The sequence below is a fragment of the Armigeres subalbatus genome, chromosome 2, assembly GCF_024139115.2.
Source record: "Armigeres subalbatus isolate Guangzhou_Male chromosome 2, GZ_Asu_2, whole genome shotgun sequence".
Taxonomy (NCBI): domain Eukaryota; kingdom Metazoa; phylum Arthropoda; class Insecta; order Diptera; family Culicidae; genus Armigeres; species Armigeres subalbatus.
This window is the reverse complement of record NC_085140.1, coordinates 212,867,397-212,883,667: the sequence shown is the minus strand read 5'-3', so window position 1 is coordinate 212,883,667 and position 16,271 is coordinate 212,867,397. Positions and strand designations below refer to the sequence as shown.

Here is a 16,271-nt window from a genome sequence, read left to right as displayed (position 1 = left end):
AATCACTAGTCCCTTTTCGTCGCAGTGGTCTTCGCCGATGGTTCCGGTCCGTACTCTCTTGTTGATTGTTCGTTGCTTATGATTTTTTGAAGGCTGGCTTGCAGGGCCTGACACTAAACCCCCTAAATTTCCGGAGGACCATTCCTCCTTATTTCCGGTGGATATAGATAGATATATAGAAGATAGAAGATAGATAGAAGATATAGAAGAAGAAGAAGAAGAAGAAGAAAAAGAAGAGAGACTAGACGAGCCTAATCGATATTGCTCGGGATGTGTTTTTCGACCTGTTAATCGGTTAGTTGATTGCAGCTTGATGGTTTTCTTCAAAACTTATGAAAACGTAGTAAAGTAGCTTGTAAAGATATTCAATAATATTGTAAGAATTCCAAGATGTATGTCAACCCTTTTGGAAATCCCTGTACAATCTTGAAAAAGCAATATTAAAAAGGCAGGAACACCGTCTTCGACCAGAGGTCGTACAGACTGAACTCGGTGGATAATTTTTCGGTCACGAAAAGTTTTCTCCTTACCGGGGCGGGAGTCGAACCCACGCTTCATAACCCATGCGTCTAGACGATTGACGTCGCTAACCGCACGGCCACGAAGCCTACCATTTGTCATAGAAATCATGGAAATATCCTCAAATTATGAATATACTGGCCACAAGAACTTTTTAAGTGCTGATTATTTTCGTTTTCTCAACACGAGGGCTGTTGCTCAAATCGGAGACAAGCTTGGTGATCTAGTGGCTATCGTTTCTGCCTATACGCAGGAGATCATGAGTTCGATCGTAGGCTCGTCCCTTTGCTATTCTGTATGTCTTAATTCGTTCACGTTCGTTTCACGTTCTACCGATACGATTTCTACTGTTATACCTTCCAAACTAACAGTTCCGTGGCACATATCAGAGGTCTGCTCCTTTCTTAAGGATAGGTGTCCAGCTAGTAATTTATTATAATTATAATCATTTCCCCTCCAGCATTCGCAAGGCAATGGCCAGGGCAGATTTCGACTGTTGGAGGGTTGTTTCCATCTCAGAGATAGTGATTAGCATTAGCATTAGCATTTAGAAGTTCGCACAAATTCGTAGGTGATACAAGCCAAGACTATTGTATGAGAGTAGTATGACTTTCATCCGTTACCACAGATATTGATTTGGGACTAATGACTAGCTCTTAGATGGAAGCAATGCACTCTCCAATAGTCGAGATCTGTCCAGGCCACGTCCTTGCGAATGCTGAGGAAGGGGGAAAGGATGGTTTGTTGGACACCTACTTAAGAAAGATGCAGAGAACTCTACGACCTCTCATAGGTGCAACGGGAGGTTTTGGGATTGTGTGGAAGGTTATAACAGTAGGAGTCGTTTTGGTATAACGTGAAACACAGAAAGAACTAAGATAGAAATACAAAGTAGGAAAGGGACGAGCCTGGAATTGAACCCACGACCTCCTGCTTATAAGGCAGAAGCGGTAGCCACTAGACCCTCGAGCTCGTCTGTTTCCATCTCAGAGATAGTGAGTAGTCCAAAATCAATATCTGTGGTAACGGATGGAAGTGCTGCTACTCTCATATAATAGTCTGGGGTTGTAACAGCTACGAATCATGCGAATCGCTGGATGCTAATACTAATATCAGAACTGTTGACCAAATCGACATTTCCCATTTTTCTTACCCACTACTCGGAACGTGGATGCGCATCTGGTTTTTACTGATAACAAAATTCTTCGAAAGCATGAAGAAATGATCTAATTCCGTCACCGATTATTACAGTGTGTTAATAATCTGTAATAATCAATCAGGGGGCATTTTTTAAACGTTTTACAATACCAACAGAATGGCCGATAGGAAAAGATTAAATTGTCGTTGAAAAAGTATAGGATCTCATATTCTTTGTACAGATTCTTCCAGATTATGCATGCTTTTATGCAATATTTGTATATTCACGAATAATGAACCAAAATAATACCAATCCGCTTCTAACAAATATATTTTCCAAGCGAGAAAATACACATCAGAGCGATGACCCATTCTCACCCCCAGATTCATTGTCATCTCCGGTTATGGTAGATGTTTTTGCTGCATGCAACCAAAATCAACCAAATTATGCAAGTTCGCTTATCAAAGAATTAATTAACAGGGTGTTGTAAATCAGTTTGATAATCACGCAGCGGGGCACACATTTCCGCGCATACTGCAAGTCACCGATAGAAAAAGTGACAAATCATCAATCATCATACAGTTTATTTGTGAATTGGTCTTTGTCGCACCTGCGTAATCAACATGACATCAACTATATTGTGCCATCGGGACTGGAATTGTTTAACAAATGGCAAAACAATATGCGTCTCGCAGCCCGCATAATTACGAACTGTAGTACATGGATATTTTACCATGCGGTCGACAGCAGTATCCTTTACTATTGCGACAACTGTCAACGAACAATAGCATATACAGTTTCAACAGCTTGTGATACGGTTATTGGGCAAATAACAATATGCTAAATGGGTTGTTAAGTAATGTCACCCTAAAAAATCGACCTCCTTCGCGTGAAAAATTTCTAATCGACTCTATGTTGAAATGTTGTCACATAATGCAGGGAATAAAGGACATTTTAAGGACAGCATGTTATATAATAGTCCACCACACTATTCTTCAAGAAATCAGACAAAAGCCAAGGTTTGTACCCCTTGCTGATAGCTTGTCACAGTGTGCGAACGCCATGATCAGTCCGCATAAAGTTCGAAACGTTATCGGATATCGTGGTCGTCAAAGCATAGCATGGTCGTAAGAGTGGCTGCTTTACAATGTCAAATCCACCTCAATCTCCAGATCTCAATCCATTGAAAATCTGTGAAACCCTTGAACAGAAAGTTCGAGATCATACAATACAGAACTATAGAACATAAACCAATTAAAGAAGCTTCCCGGGAAAAGCGACAGAAGGAAAGGCGTTTACTACAGAGCATAATTGTGGCAAACAATAGGCATACGATGCTTGTTTTATATCCGAGTATGGACAATATATTGACACAGTGTAGATAATAATCATCTTAGCGACATTAGTCCTATTCTGTTCAGTTCCTATAACCTGATCGTAGTTTTACAGAATCGCAATGAAGCCGGTCTTATTGTTGTGATCGAAATACGTGCTAGTAAAATTTTAATTTGGTTAGTAAAGCTCAATTTTTTTATTGCAGATGAAAACATTCGATCATGTTTTTCTTTTGACAACAAGCTTAAGCCATAGTTATTAAATGAGAGGTTTTTAAAGAAACCATTTTTGCATACGTATATAAGGAAGTTGAGAAAATTTGCAAAACCGTTTAAATGGTATTCTGAAAACAACTTTAGAACACATTCAAAGATTTTCGTTAAATACAACTTGCTACAGCAGTGTACTACTAACGTAACATTTTGTGACTTAGAAACAATGCTATTTCAAGCAACCACCACGTGGAATTCTAGACTTGTCACTCACTGTTCACATGTTCTGGACTCTGGAAGTTGTTTTCTTCGAAAGCATCCAGATTGCGGTGCTAATTTTCGGCTATCCGCCATCGGAACGATAATTAGATCTAGACATGTGTTGTTGATTCTGGAATTGTGATTTTAGCATCGATTAGCGAGTCGTTGTAATTTTCTCCATTCAAGATATGTGCGCAGAAAAATTTGGCCTGTGATATTTCGCATTAAAATTATTATTATGTCCAAATATGTCTGCATTTGAAGCTAATACACTAGAATTCTGTCTTGATGTTTGTACGAAAGGAATCGAAAGGATGACAAGTCTCTATTATAAACCATTTTAAAATAATTGAAATGGCAAAGTGTCTTGAACTATTTTTTTATTTGTTTGCAATTTTTATTCTGGCGCTCCAATTTTGCAAAATAATTGTAAAGTTATGTGTCTCACCACATTAAAATTAACTGTTAAATCTGTAAGGTTTGTATACAATATTTTGTAAGACAAACCATTTTAAGGAAATTGACTACTACGGGCTCAACATGTTCACGTATGGTATTTCATTAAATTAGTTTTGACAAAAGATATTTTAGTTACAAGATAAAGATGCTGAGCCTCTCAAATAAACAAAAGATTAAAAAAAGATAAAGATGCTGTCGTCGCTGTCCGGAACATTTTTTGCTGGCGAGGATAGGGTGCTAAAAATCAATGAAGGAAAAAATACATACGATTTGACAGTTCGGTACCCAACATGTTTCGGACAGCAAAACAAAGGGAACCGGAGCTACAAACTTTATCTTGTAACTAAAATATATTTTGTTTTGACACAATTAACATTTAAAAAAAATTAAAATGATGCGAACATTTTGATAAATCAAAACCAGGGTTCTTATATCAGGGTTCACTCACTTTGACAGTAGATGGGAGAGACTAGCGCGGGGGTGAAAAATTCATTTTTAGTGCAAAACATAAACAAACTCGGTGGCTGCCCCATATAAAAATCCAAGATGGCTGAATCATGTAATTGGCATACTGCTACACCTGTTTGTATTCACCTTGATCAAAACTGCTTTGGTAATGTTAGTTAAACTAGATTTGTATCTTTTTAATTGGCCATTATTTTTCGTGCTCATACTTTAGAATAAAAGTTGGCCATGACCGCTACGAAGGTTCACTTTCGAATGGCCTTGAATTCAAAGAATTCTATTTGGTTGGTCATTCTCACATATCAATTATTCACATCAAACCGACTTTTTCCGTACATTCATATTTGTTTTGTAATCGTTTTTTTTTAATTCGTCGAAGACTTCCAAAAATGTGAATGAAAATTAAAATTGAAGAAACAGTAACACGCAATGCAAGGCCAACGACAGTTAGATCATGTTCAAGACCATTTGCTTCCCCACAATAAATGATTTTGTTCAATACTGCCGGTGGACGCATAATTGTCTCATGTGTATAGGGAATCCCAGCAAACATGGGACAATTATGCTTCCACCGACAGAATAGTTCTACCATGTAGGAGTGATTTTCAACATGGTATAGAGAAAACAAAGTAGGTTTGTAAGAAAAATAACTGAATGTTTACATAAGTTCTGCCTTGTCTAGTCTGCCTTATTTTGATATGGCGTGGATTCTCAGATTTTATTGGTCGTCTTCGTCTTCCATGACTCTACATTCCAACAGGAATTTGGCCTGCGTTTCAATTTAGTATTCTATTAACATTTTCTCAGTTATTAATTGAAAGCTTTTACATGTTGCCATTGCATTAGTATGTATCTCGTGTGGCAAGTACAATGGATTCACTATGCCATGGGATGGGAGTCGAGAATGTTTTAATCTATAACTTTGGCCCTAGTTGATCTTACGTCGACATTTATATACCAATGGAAAGCTAGACGAATAACCCTTCTACTAGCGGAGAAATTATATTGATTTCTTCGATTTAGGATATTTTATTGACAATTTTGCAAATTTGTGGTTTGATTGTGGACACCCTTGAAATCTCGGCTAAAAAACTAGAAATAATGGAAACCACCTGAATGTAAATAAAAGGAATAATTTATTTATTCTTATAGCCGGGAGGCTGCTCGGATGCATTAGGGAGGATATAGAAAACAATTACATAAGAAAGGTCTAAAATCGCCCTTTAGTTAAATGGATTTCTTTTTTCATTGATTTACGTTTATTGCATTCATTTATATGCATCACAATAAAAAAAAACCTGAATTATCACTCCCGCGATAATGGTGCTTTTCTTGTTTATTATATAAAAAAAATACTTTGGTCATAAATTTTGATTCCATAGTCCGATCTATTTTTCCGACTATTTTTAAAAGAAAACAAAAGAATACAACTTATTGCAAGCAAATCGGTCAACGCTTAGTTCTAGAAAGTGTGTGTACAATAATTAGACATGTGAAAAAAAATTAATTAATTCATTGTTTCTGTCAATTATGTTCTTAATAATTCTAAAACTGCATAAACACTCAATCAAAAATGCGTTAGGGGACAAATACAGCGATATTGATTGATTTGTAAATAAAATGAGGGTGACCACAACCGAATTTCGCAGCCTTTTTGGAACGTGCAGAGAAAAAATTCGCTCTAAAATTTTGTGCTAAATAGAATTCTATCACAGAGAAACAGACGTCTCACTTAGAACAAAATGCAATCAAAATCATTGTCACATGAACACTAAAATGCACTGTGTTTGGACAAGCGGCAACCAGATGGCGGTAATGAGCAAACGTCAAGCAAATCCGATGGAAGCGCAATCGGTGGCCGATTGACCACCTACAAATAATTGAATCCACCGTTAAAAATGTGAACGATGGTACATGTGTTGAGTGAGACATCTGTTTCTCTGTGATTCTATCTAAACAATTAAAAAATAAAACTCAATTCAGCAAAAATTAAGAAAAATCCAAACAAAATCAAAAAAATAAATAAATAAAAAAACAAGCAAGGAAACAAAAATGCTCATTATTGATATTGATGTTATTCTTTTACGTGTTAAATTGAATTTGCAAGCATAGAATCGTTTCGCAACAAAGATGAACAGTTTCGTTGGAAAATGTTCTATGTTGCCATCGTAGTCATATATTTTTAGAGCTTAATGATCAACGTTGCGGAACGGTTTTCCACAAAAGTCATAGTAATTTTCATACAAACTTGAAACTGTGCGAGCTCAGTGTAGTTACATCCAAATTAGCTAAAAATTTAGGTGGATTCATAAAACAGCAAATGTCATCGTTTAAGCATAGAGGAGCGAAAAAGTCAAAATTTTAATCACTCTAACGTACATACATTTTTTTTGTGTCTTTATTAGAGAGACTTTCAGCCCGAGGCTGGCTCGTCTTCACGTACATACATTATACATACACAAACATCCTAATATGGTCCCATTTAAATTTCAAAATTCAAATTTCTGATCATTCAAAGCTCATACAACAGTTAGAAACCAACAGTTTTAATCTTGCGAACGAAACCCTCGAGCAGCAAAAGTTTCAATTCAAACAAGGTTTCCGCATAGTCGATTCTGTCCTCGACAACGCCTTCACTGTCATTGATGCTGCTGATCACAACTGACGTCATCGCTGGCTGCAATAAAATTTCTTCGGCACTGGACGGTGGATATCGAATTCAGACCTTTGTACCGACTAACATATGTGACAAATAAATTCAAGAGCTGAATTGTGATAAATAAACTCTTGGAAGCTGGACGCTGTATACAATCCAGATCTGTTCTTAACGAAATATCATCAGCACAGCTAGAAGACTTTTATTTCTTTTATATAGACATAGGCGAAATGCAGCAAACCTGTTATTCCAGTTCATTCTCCAACAAACTCGATGAACATAAAAACGTTGCTAAGATTTTCTGAATAACAGACATATTCGCTAAACATTTATAATACTTGGCTAGGGAGTCGAAACTTCCCTATCTTAACAGATCATACACTGAACCAAATTGAAATCGAACTCCAGATTGGCGATCTAACGCCTTTGCTAGCAAGGGTAACCGGAAACCCCTTTTGATTTTTCATATGGTTCGTAAATTCCATTGCGAACTTTTGCTCCGTGCAAACTATATGCATTCATAGAGTTGTCTGCTGAAGTACATGTATTTATGATCAACACGACTTGTTGGTGAACAAAGTACCTTGTGTATCATTTGGATCCAGTCTAGTCATGAACTGATCCCTACAATGGACAAATACATTTTTATCATTGCTCAAACATAACCAATAACTCGACTCGCGAATGATGCCATTTTTTACATACAATCCACGCGTGAGAATAAAAATTCCAACAACTCGATTCATCGCGCCTGACTACAACACCAACGTGGTGAGGTACGTACTCCAACCATCTTCACCGATAGACGCAAACAGACGGCCCAATCTGGCCACTTCACTTGACGGCCGGCTCACTTTACGGGTCAGAGATGTGTTGAAACATCGGACAGGTTTATGGTGGACCGTATTGGTTAGGCAAATACTAAACTCTCCGCCGGAGGCCGGCCCAGTCGGAACCGGTTTCTTAAGTATTTCCAAGTAGTATCTGCTAGTTTGCTTGAATCTGTGGCTCAATGTTAGTAATTGAGTCGAAAACGAAGCCCGTTTTAATTTCCAAGCAAACGATTCAGGTACATCAGGATGATCTTTGCTTTGGAAAAATTAACACAAATAATAATCGGCAGCTTTGACGCTGGTGCGAATTAACTGATGTCTTTGAACATTAGGACTTTCTATTATGTGAATTATAGACCACACGCTTTGGGACATTTTTGCCCATGATCGGACACCTGAGTGTCATCAATCAGACTCATAAAAGAAACATCAGCAAAAGATGTAAGATTTGCGATGAATATTAATTTTCATACAAACGCAACTTTTTTTAGATATGCTAATATTTGGACTGAGGGTATGTGGTATGTGATACCCAAGAATTACGTAACCTTGTTTGGCATTGAATTTCTGCGCAAGTAATTATACTCTCGGGGACTTACTTTCATTCAATCACTTCATGTGATTGAATGTACATATATTTATGTGTTAATTTTAGCATCAAGGTGCTATTTGCGCTTACGTTTACCATTCCCCGTAATTTCGTTGTTGGAACAGGTCTAAACCATTATAAAACCAGCCCGTCCGTACATAGGACCAGGAAAAGAATCTAACTCTAAGAATTCTAACTCGACACAGTTAAAATTCTAAATTACTTACTTGTTTGTATCGTACTGGAGTCGTGTACTTAATCGTGCAGCCAAGTTTGCATGGGTTGCTGGTGCATGACATTTATCAGACATATTATGACTTAACCACTATTTTTCATAACTATTTAAATATTTATATTTTGTTTTGGTATGTGCAATCGTTAAAAACTCAATTCAACTATGTTTAATTTTGTACATCATGTGGAAACTTTGATTTGAAAAATGTATCAGAGGAAATCACTTTTCTTTCGATGGAACTCGAACCCACGACCCTCAGTGCGCTAGACTGGTGCTTTTAGCCAACTAAGCTACGAAGGATCTCCGTCGGCCTTTGTAACTCAATAGCGACTACTGAATGAGCCCGAGATTCCCAAATTGGGCGCATAGTCGAATCACTCACAATCCATTTGTTAAGCCAACACTTTCACATGTCACCCAATCATCGGATGGTAGATTTTAATACAGTTCTGCATAAGAATCTTACATAAACTGAATAATAATTTAGCATATACAATTTTGGATTGGAATTATGATTTAATTTGGTTGGATACATTTAAGCAAAGAAACGAACAGCGAACAGTTATCCAGGAAACACTGGTTTTAATATATTTTGATACGGAACAATTCCACCAAATATTAGCACATTTTGATATATCCTAATCTTTTTGGTGGAATTGCTGCTTATCTAACCTAGACAAGATTTACATATCATGTAGCTGCAGTGAGCATCACGCACTATCATTATTGTTATCAGAAATGTAATAAATACTGGTGTAGAATTGCTTCATTGACCTAGATTATGGATTTGTTGTAATTTTTCAACATTCGACGCATCTGGAAATAACAATATTAGAGATCCTTCGAAAATTCTTCATGCTTCTCCATGGGTGTTTCAATTTGAGTTATTGAAATATATAGGGGAAGGTGAGTAAGCTTGATCCCCGGGAGACTTGATCACTAGGGCAGTTCACATTTCAAAAAAATTCGAAAATTCCAACTCCCATATGTCTATTAGCATCATTTTGATAATATAGGAGTCCTGGCAAAATTTCAGGCAATTCGGTGGCCATTTAGGGGTGGCGCGAAGTCAATTTATGTTTATATGGAAATTTGTATGGGGAAAACTTAAAATTTATTGAAGTCTCCCTACAACTGTCAAATCGTGATGAATTCAAATAAATATCCCCAACCTCCATTTTTGGAATCTATTTGAGCTCAACCAGTGGGTAACACATTAATTTTAATTTATATTTCCACTGCTACGTTGAGGCTAATTACACCATTTTAGCCATTTATCCCATATTCATACTATCAATAGAACCGTTCAATCAACTCATAACTAATGTGTTATCCCGAGGTCTCATTTATATAGATTCCAAAAAGGGAGGTTGGGGATGTTTGTTTGAATTCATCACGATTTGACAGTTGTAGGGAGACTTGAATAAATTTTAAGTTTTTCCCATACAAATTTCCATATAAACATAAATTTACTTCGCGCCACCCCTAAATGGCCACTGAATTGCCTGAAATTTTGTCAGGACTCCTATATTATCAAAATGATGCTAATAGACATATGGGAGTTGGAATTTTCGAACATTTTTGAAATTTGAACTGCCCTATTGATCACCCTCTGTTTGTCCTCTAGACAAATGACCTTTATGTGGTGAGTTATTTTTTGGATTGACAAACTTATTTATTCTGTAGGGCGGTTTGTATGTTTTGACCTTCCAAAAGATTTTTCTATTGGCCACGCAAAATTTGAACAACTTTTTATAACAATGACCAAATGTTTTCATTTTTTCACAGTATAAAGCCATAAATATGCTTAATGATCTGTACTGATGAAAATGTCGAAATTACGTCAAAGTTTTAGGATATTTGGATTTGAAGTTATTGCCTCAATATGGGGACACTTGATCCCCCATTAGTCACCCATACAAAAATTTGGCGAAAAAATTCAAAAAAATATAAATCTGTTCTCAGGCTTCTATTTTTTTGTACATTTGACAGATTTGATGAAGGATTGGCAGGACAAAATCTTTATTGCGTAGATATGGTAGAAAGGGGATCAAGTCTCCCCAAATTTTAAAATTGCATGTGCTGTCGAATTCAATAACAAAAATTGTTCATGTATACGCACAGCAATTCGAAAATCACGCGAATTTTGACGGAAAAATATTTAAAAAATCTGAGGGCACCTTTCTAATTTTATCAAAGCAAGTTATTGGAGAGGGATCAATTTCCCCCAAATATTTTAAAAGTCGACTTTTGACAGCACTCCAAAAAATCGATTGTGTATCAATAACAACAATAATTCAAGGACTGTCATACATCAGTAAAGATAAATAATATATTTCTTAGAGAGTCTGTGTGGAAATCGCGTATGTTTATTTATTTTTGGCTGTGATACATCGAAAATCAGAAAAGGGGATCAAGTCTACTCAGTCTCCCCTACATTTGTATAAATGTATCCAATTTGCTCGCAACAAGTTGCAATCGACGCTGATTGCGGTTTAGTTGTTTCCTATTGATTTTTAGTTGTTTCCTATTGGTTCGATCGGCCATTGCGTTCCAGAGTTATTCAAAAAACATTGTTTTTTGTCAAGGATAAAAATTCAAAATTGAAAAAAAAAAAAATCTACAGAAACTGATGCAATGCACATGACCGCAAATAGACATAAATTGAAGGAAATAGTTAAATCTTACCCCTAAAGTGCAAATTTGACCTCTCTTATATGGTTTTCTCATTTTTATAATGTGCGAGAAAGGCACCGCCAACGCTAGATGGATGAATTTGGGGTTTTCAATTTAATTTGCAACGTCGTGACGTTGATTCTTAGTTGCAATTTTCAATAGTTTTTATTTCATGTTTAATTTAGATGTAAACAATAGATATTCGGATGCACACCGGTTCCGTTGCCTAAAATCATAGCAAAGATAATCCTTATTATGATTACATCAAATTTGTTTTTCAATTGATTAAATCAAAAATAATCCTAGCAATGATTGGATAGACCGAATATCTTTTTAGCTTAAATTTAAATCTTATTAGCTTTTATATTTTTATTCGTGCATGTAATCTAAATATTTTTCAATCTCACCATTCATTCAATACTGAAGTCAAAGAATTTCAGCATTGGCAGTACGAAGACCATTATTTCTATTTATTTACATTTGTTTGCATTTGTTTATATGCAAAATTGCTCTTTTATTTATTTTTTGAATTTTGTGTTTTTCGGAAAAAAAAATTGATTTCTATGGAAGCACAATAGCCGATCTGCCTTTTCAAAGAGAAACAATGACACTGGATTCCCCGTAGATTGCAACTTGAAAATTGGTTGATGGTAAGTGCACAATAGTAGTTTGTGCAACTAGTTGCAAAAAGATGATTTTTTCAGCACGAGTTGTACGTTTATGCAACGAGGCTTGCCGAGTTGGATAAATACTACGAGTGCTGAAAAAATCGAATTTTGCAACGAGTTGCACACGCTATTTTTTGCAATGACGAAAAATGGGCTTTAATATTATAAATCTGTACCAAAATTGTACAGTCTAATTTAATCCACGGATCATTGTGCCAATAATTTATGTTATTGCAGAGAATAATCAGATTCCATGTTACCGTGCCACATTGCATAGTTCAACAAGCTGTGAAGCGATGAATGAACATGTCTTTGGAAATTTTTGATGTCAAGTCCATCAAACTATTTCATTTGTTACGCGACGCAATGAATACACTATTTGAGCACTTACCCAAGCTAATTCAGCAAAACGTAGTCATATAACTAATGACCTGATGTTGGTTTTTCATTATAGCACCCAAATGAGTGCTATAATAAATATTATGCAACCCATTTGAGTTGCATAATGTTCATTAAAGCACCCATTTCGTTGGTATGGAAAAGTAGGCTGTTTTATCACTCAAACACGAACTGTAAGCCAGATATTATGATCAGGAATTGCAAAAATTAATTTTTAAGCACACACATACGCTCATACATACTCAAGTACACGCCGTCAAACACCTCAATTCGTCGAACTGAGTCGATTGGTATACAACATTAAGAACCTCTTATCAAAAGTTCGTTTTTGATGCGAATTTATTGCCTTTACGTTCACTTAACTCTTCCGCACGCGCGCAACCCTGGATCACTCATGCAGTCCAGTTTGCGGTAATGTACGAGAAAGGAAAAAAACTACGACTTTATAGAAAAAATATTTTAAGCTCTTTTTAGTGGAATGTATTCAATCGTCTAAGACGAGTTAAGTAACTCCATTTAATTCCACCAATTATTTCGATATCTTTGCAGATACGTATTTCGACCACAACTGTGTGGTCGTCTTCAGTGTCTCGTACTTGACTCGACTTACGGTTTTTACGACTTTATAATTTTCGTCGTAAAATTGAAATCCTTTCAAATGTTAATTGTTTGTAGTAGGTAAACCTGTTCCCGAACCTGATCGAATGATATCCATTCTCGTAAACTTTGCTTGTAAAGTTGTGGATCAGACTGGGCAGATGACCCTCTCATTCAAAATGCAAACTGCATTGATGCAACGGTTAGCTGACGTCACACCTTTGGTTTCCCCTTTACCTGTTACTTCAGGCAAGTTTCTACACACCGCTTTTAACATAATACGACCAATTCGGTATGGCCAAGACGGTCGGACCATTAGCGTGGAGCGGGTTGAGGCAAATACAAATGGTCATTCAACTGCTGCGACCGGCGGTCGTTTTTTGCCTTTCTCGTATACTAAGTATACGGTAAAGGCTATATGATCGCTCCAAAAACAAACTTTTTATAGAAGGCCCGGAGACCCATAGTGTTATATACCAATCGACTCAGTTCGACGAATTGAGGTGATGTCTGTGTGTGTGTGTGTGTGTGTGTGTGTATGTGTGTGTGTATGTGTGTGTGTGTGTGCGCAAAACTACTAAAAAAAATGTCACTCATTTTTCGGACACTTACCCTCAACCGATTTACTCGCAACAAGTTGCATTCCACGCAGAATCCTGTCCCATTGTTTCCTATTTGAAATTGGCCAGATCGGACTATGGGATCGAAAGTTATGGCCAAAATACAATTTCATACGAAAAAATCGCGTAAAAAATGTCACTCATTTTTCGGGCACTTACCCTCAACCGATTTGCTCGCAACAAGTTGCATTCGACGCAGAATCCTATCCCATTGTTTCCTATTTGAAATTGGCCAGATCGGACTATGGTATCAAAAGTTATGGCCAAAATACAAATTCATACGAAAAAATCGCGTAAAAAATGTCACTCATTTTTCGGGCACTTACCCTCAACCGATTTGCTCGCAACAAGTTGCATTCGACGCAGAATCCTGTCCCATTGTTTCCTATTTTAAATTGGCCAGATCGGACTATGGGATCAGAAGTTATGGCCAAAATACAAATTCATACGAAAAAATCGCGTAAAAAATGTCACTCATTTTTCGGGCACTTACCCTCAACCGATTTGCTCGCAACAAGTTGCATTCGACGCAGAATCCTGTCACATTGTTTCCTATTTTAAATTGGCCAGATCGGACTATGGTATCAAAAGTTATGGCCAAAATACAAATTCATACGAAAAAATCGCGTAAAAAATGTCACTCATTTTTCGGGCACTTACCCTCAACCGATTTGCTCGCAACAAGTTGCATTCGACGCAGAATCCTGTCCCATTGTTTCCTATTTGAAATTGGCCAGATCGGACTATGGGATCAGAAGTTATGGCCAAAATACAAATTCATACGAAAAAATCGCGTAAAAATGTCACTCATTTTTCGGGCACTTACCCTCAACCGATTTGCTCGCAACAAGTTGCATTCGACGCAGAATCCTGTCCCATTGTTTCCTATTTGAATTTGGCCAGATCGGACTATGGGATCGAAAGTTATGGCCAAAATACAAATTCATACGAAAAAATCGCGTAAAAAATGTCACTCATTTTTCGGGCACATATTCTTAACCGATTTGCTCACAACAAGTTGCATTCGACGCAGAATGTCTCATATTTTCTTATTGAAAATTGGCCAGATCGGACTATGGGCTTAGATGTTATCCCAAGTAGCACACGCAACATCTTCCAAAAAGCATCTTGTTTCTATACAGTTTCATTAAAGGCATTGGTAAAACATCAAAGCACGAAAAAGTTGCATCAAGATGTCAAAAACCTTCGAGTTGTGATCAATGTTTCATTAACATTGCAATGCAGTACGTGTTTGACATTTGAAAACAAACAACCAAAGAAAACTGCACTTTATGTTGCAAACACGAAACAAAATCAAGAAGTTGCATATTGTTTACCATGAAACTTCAATGCGTCTTTCAAAATTTATTTGTTTGTTTAAATTAAATTGCAGATATGTTGAGTGTGTCTTCATGTTTAATTTAGCATCGTTCAACGTTTTGACAACTTACAATTTTTTCCGGTGATGGTGCAATCAAGTAACAGAAAACTCGAGTACAAAACTTCATAATCGTATGGTTTTTATGGTGAGTCGACATGCAGTCCCTTCGAAGTGTTGAATGGTGCAGTGGTAGAGTGAAGGACTATCAATCACAAGATCCTTAAATCGAATCCAGTTTTATATTTTTATTTTATTTTATTCCGCCGTAGTATTTTGCAACATTATTGCAATTTTACTGCAATCGAAGGATGTTTCCGTAGGCTCCACCTCTTGCGCTTTTTAGATTGCAAGACAGTTATATTTGATGGCTCATACGCAAAGATGGTTTCTTTCCGAATGTTGCAACACAGTGAAATGTTCAGTAGTGAAACAAGTTGTGCTGCTTGGGATGGTCAAATTACTATTTATTGCGGAAAAGAGTTCGAAAAAGTCTAGCTCACTTTTTTAGCACGTAGACTTCATCTATTGACGCTCGCAACAGATTGCATTCGACGCAGAATCTTGTCCCATTGTTTTCTATTGAAAGTTGGCTAGATCAGACTATGGGATCGGAAATTATGGCTGAAACACCATTTTTGCCTTTTTCTACGAAAAGGCTGTATGTTCGCTCCAAAACCAAACTTTTACAGAAGGCCTGGAGACTCATAGTGTTATATACGTATAAGCTCGATGAACTGCGATGATGTCTCTGTGTGTGTGTGCGCGCACCAAAAGTGCGAAAAGTTTAGCTCACTTTTTTGGAACTTATCCTCAACCGATTTAATTCCAACTATAGATAGTAGAATAGATAGATGAGCGAAAGCATGGCTGAGTCGATTTTTCTGCCCGTGCACACGCACATATGACGTCACAGCCCTTAACGATTCCATTGAAATCGTGACGTCATGCTCGTTTGGAGACACGTTTGACAGTTCGTTTGGAGATTGAGGATTTATCTTCACTCATCTATATATTCCACTATCTATAATTCCAACAAGTTTCATTCGACGCGGAATCCTGTCGTATTGTTTTCTATTGAAAATTTGGACCATGGGCACAGAAATTATGGCCAAAATATACTATGTGTTATAAAAAAGCGAGTAAAAAAGTCTAGCTGATTTTTAATGGACTTACCCTCAACCGATTTACTCACAACAAATTGCATTAGATGCAAATTCCTGTTCTATTT

General features: G+C 36.8%; 2 protein-coding genes across 18 annotated transcripts in view; one reads left to right on the top strand and one right to left on the bottom strand.

Moving 5' to 3' along the window:
* The window catches only part of LOC134211602 (G protein alpha o subunit), a 249,645-nt gene that overhangs the window by 139,561 nt on the left and 93,813 nt on the right, over positions 1-16,271 (top strand). The gene's annotated exons all lie outside the window — the stretch shown is intronic.
* Positions 1-16,271, bottom strand: part of LOC134211599 (probable cytochrome P450 49a1) — an 83,798-nt gene that overhangs the window by 55,161 nt on the left and 12,366 nt on the right. The window lies entirely within an intron of this gene.